The sequence below is a fragment of the Tupaia chinensis genome, unplaced genomic scaffold (genome assembly GCF_000334495.1).
Source record: "Tupaia chinensis unplaced genomic scaffold, TupChi_1.0 Scaffold000017_1, whole genome shotgun sequence".
NCBI lineage: Eukaryota > Metazoa > Chordata > Mammalia > Scandentia > Tupaiidae > Tupaia > Tupaia belangeri.
The window spans coordinates 2,854,680-2,858,763 of record NW_006159447.1 but is presented as its reverse complement, the minus strand read 5'-3'; positions in this window follow the sequence as shown (position 1 = coordinate 2,858,763).

Genomic DNA, 4,084 nt, shown 5'->3' with positions numbered 1-4,084 from the left:
CTATAGCTTCTTGAATAAAGAATATAGTTTTGATAATTGTTTAGTGTCCAAGTCTATGAACTTGAATGACATTTCCAGGTCAATTTTAATTGATTGATTTGTCTTTCTTTTATTTAAATGCATGTTACACATTGTGAATTTTACCTTTTCAGGTACTAATTATGTCTGCGTTTCTTCAAATATTCTTGAGTTTTATTCTATGATACAGTTACATATTTGGAGGAAAATTTCTTGGAAAAACATTTCTCAGGGAAAACCTTGCATTTGCTTTTACTCTTCTTAGATGTGGTAAAGATGTGTTGGGTGGAGTCAGACTGTGTTTGATGCATTTTATCCCCACTACTGAGGTAAAATTATTCTAAGTACTCTAAGTGATAACAGTGCCCTGTGAAACTTGCACTTCGGCTCTTGGAAACAGGCAAAATTCCAATCCCTGTGTGAGCTCAGGATGCTGTCCCTCTGAGTCTCTCATGTGGTTTCCCCCTGGCTTTGGGAAGTTTCTTTACCAAAGGCTTCAATGCTGTGTTGTATTCAACTGAACAGGTGATAAAGAGCCTCTGCTGCATTGTGGAGTGCTCTCTCTGTGCAGTTCTCTTATCTCTGGTATCGTGCTAATGAAAACTCCCTACTTTGTCATCGGTGGACTCCCAGTTTTGTCAATCTAGGAGACACATGGATTTTACCTGGTCTCTCCCGCCTTGTTTGGTAGCTAGAAAACTTTCTCTAGGCAGCAATCTTCGACAATCTTAGGGCCATCTTACTTGTTTCCCATTTCTTGGTAATCTCTGCCCTTTGTTGCCTAATATCCAATTTCCTGAGTGTTGTTGTTTTTATATATTTGTCCAGCCAACCTTCTGTTTTGAAGCCATGACCAAGACACTCAGGGCTTAGGATTGTACTTTCCTAAAAAGGTCACACGACATATCCTGGAGCACACTACCAGTTTGGGTCCATAAATGCTGCATGGGGTAGGTGTTATTAGAGAAGATATCACGCACATCAGTCTTTGTGAACTGGTGGCTTGCAGGCTGGATACAGATCACAAATTGCTTTATCATGCTTACATAATATTTTAAAAATTGAATTAGATGCCAATATTTCAAAATCAACACATTTCATATAAAAATCCAGATTTTTGACCTTTCTTAAAAGGCTAAATGAGTTTTAACTTAATCATGTGCTGTTGGTTATTGTTCCTGTCAACAGTCAGCAGGAGCCTGTTTGGCAAGCTTTAGATCAGAGGTTGGCAAACATTTCCTAAAGGACTTGATATGCTGATGTTCTAAAGTAAATATAGACAACATGTAAATGAATGAGTTTTCCTGTGTTCCAATAAACTTTATTTGTGGACACTAACTCTTGAATTTCATAAAACTTTTTTCATGCATTAAGAAATACTACTCTTCTTTAGATTTCCTTTTCAACCATTAAAAATATGTAACATCTTGGGATGGCCTCATAGTGCAGTGGTTAAGTGCTGTGCATTGAAAGGCAGATACCCAGGCTGGTCCACAGCCTGGTGCTTAAAGTAGCTTGATCTCACATGATCGACTGCATGGTTCAAGTTCCAGATCCAGAGTCTTTAAAAATCACATGAGGCATGTGCTGAGAAAGGAAGGAGAAATGAAAGAGACACAACTGTGGCACTACCATACCCCATGGGGCATGCTTTTTTTTTTCTTTCCCTCTCCCTGTCTCTCTCTGGTACACCTTTCAGAAAAAAAAATAATAATAATAATTTTTTTTTTTCAAAAAGCAAGCCAGATCCCACACCCCACATGCTAAATGTAGTTCAAATCCCAGCTGTGAGGGATTGAAAAATACACCAGAATCTTGTGCCTGCAAGACCAACCAGAAATAGAGGAAAAAGGATTGAGGCATGACCATGTCCCATTGTAGGGTTTTTCTCTTTCTCTCTGACTCACTATTTCTCTCTGGCAAGTACACACACCTTCTATTAACTAGGAGAAAAAAAATAGTGTGACCTCCTATTATATTTCCTAGATGTCTCCAGGACTTGGTTTTCACAATACCTTTCTGCTTTCACATATACCTCCTGTTGTCTTTACCAATAATCATAGTAGCATGTTGCCTCTCACATATTATTAAAGACAGTGTGCTAGGGGTCAGTAGATGGCATGGTGGTTAATGTGCTGCACTCCCACGAGGCTGACAATGGTTTGAGTCCCAGACCTGGCAGCTTGAATATCACTCAGGGTGTATGTGCATGCATGCCCAAAATCCAAGAGGAGAATACCGAAGGGATTGTGGCATGGCCATTCTCCTGGGGAGTGATTTCTCACTTTCCCTCTCACTGTCTCTCTCTGACAAGTGCATGTGTCCTATGACAAAAAACCTAAAACAAACGAAAACTGTTTTCTAGAATGTTCTGGTGTAAAATTACTGTTTTTTTTTTGTTGTTGTTGTTCCAGTTCCCCTTCTCTTTCACAATTTGAGCTTCTGGGCTCAGGTTAGTTGAGTTGATTAAAGATCACGACTTCCACACATTATGGAACAATGACACTTCTTGCCCTCTCACCCAACATAGATTTCCACTTGGGATGATTAGAAGCTGACAGTTTGGGTCAATAAGATCTTGGTAGCCAAGAAAATATGAGGCAGATTCAGGAAAGTTTCCAGTTTCTCATGTGTTCCACATGTTTAAGTAAAAACTGCTGGCCTCTTTATGAGAGGATTTCTACATAGGAAACACAGCCAGTATTTTGTTCAATTGAAGAGAAAGATCATCTTTATTCCAAGGCTGGCTTGTTTTGTTTGTTTGTTTGTTGTCCTTCTTTTCTTCTAGTCTTATTTGGAGATCTCTCTGGGGAAGAGTTGAGGATTGTTCACTCCTACTTTTGATCTATCTGGCAGGAAAGAGAAGGCACGTTCAAATGGAATGATTTAAGAGAGTTAAATGAAGGGACAATTTGCAAGAGTATGGCAAGGGTTAAGACAAACCAGCAAGGGGGTGGTGAAACTCTTCAGGAGTAGTATCAGGAAGATACTGCTCCCCCACCAGCCTGAAGAGGCATTTACAAGAAGTTATTGGAACCTGAAGAGAGAGAGCTGCAGATATACCCTCATCAGTAGCTATGGCATTTGTGAGGGAAATGCAGTCATGCCAAAACATGGCCTGGAAGGAGAGACCCAGAAGAGAAATACCATGAACCTTTCTCTCTCTACTACTGTTACCTACCATTAACCAAACCCAACTGAATGCCAGAGGGCAAGGGAATCTGTTAATACATCCATAGCTTCCTATTGAACAATGCAGGAGAAGAGTGGGGAGATGAACTCCAGGGGCAATAAGCAATCGCTCCATTGGCTACTCTTGGTCACCTTCTTTGTTGGCTAATTTTCAAGGTAGCTAATTTTCTAGCAAGGTGACATTGGTTGACATTCCCTTTCTTCCCTCTGCAACCTTGGTGCCTGTATTTTATGATCTAGACTCTAGTCCTAGACCCTCTCAGGAACAGGACTGTTCTTTATTCTATACCTACCACCCTCAGATCTTAGCACCATGTGTGACCCAGAGTAGATAATAACTGCTGTATCGATTAAACAATGAATGTAAAAGCATAGTTCTAGTCTTATGCTGCCCCTAACTTTCTGAGTTTCTTGACTGCTTAATTCTCAATTTTCTTTTTTCTTAGGGTGCATGCACTTGCCAGAGAGAAAGGGAGAGTGAGACAGAGATAGTGAGAGAGAACCCCCTCTCCCCAATGGGGATAGCCATGCTGGAATCTCTTCTCTTCCGTTCTCCTCTTAGGATCTTGGGCATGCGTGCACATGCACCAAGCATGAATTTCAACCCACTGGGTATGGACTCAAACCACTATTGGCCATGTGGGAATCCAACAATATAACCACTACACTATCTGCTGGACCCCCCAGCTCCAATTATCTTAAGTACAAAGTTGAAGAGCCTTAGGTGTCCCTCTGGTCTAATTTAGTAATTAGAACCTTGTAATTTTGAGTCTAAATTTTCTGAACTTTCTCCTTACTTCACCTCTAGTCTCTCAATATTTTGGGCTACTCAGTTGCAATGTGAAGTTCTTCATGTAACCTTCACCAATAGTTT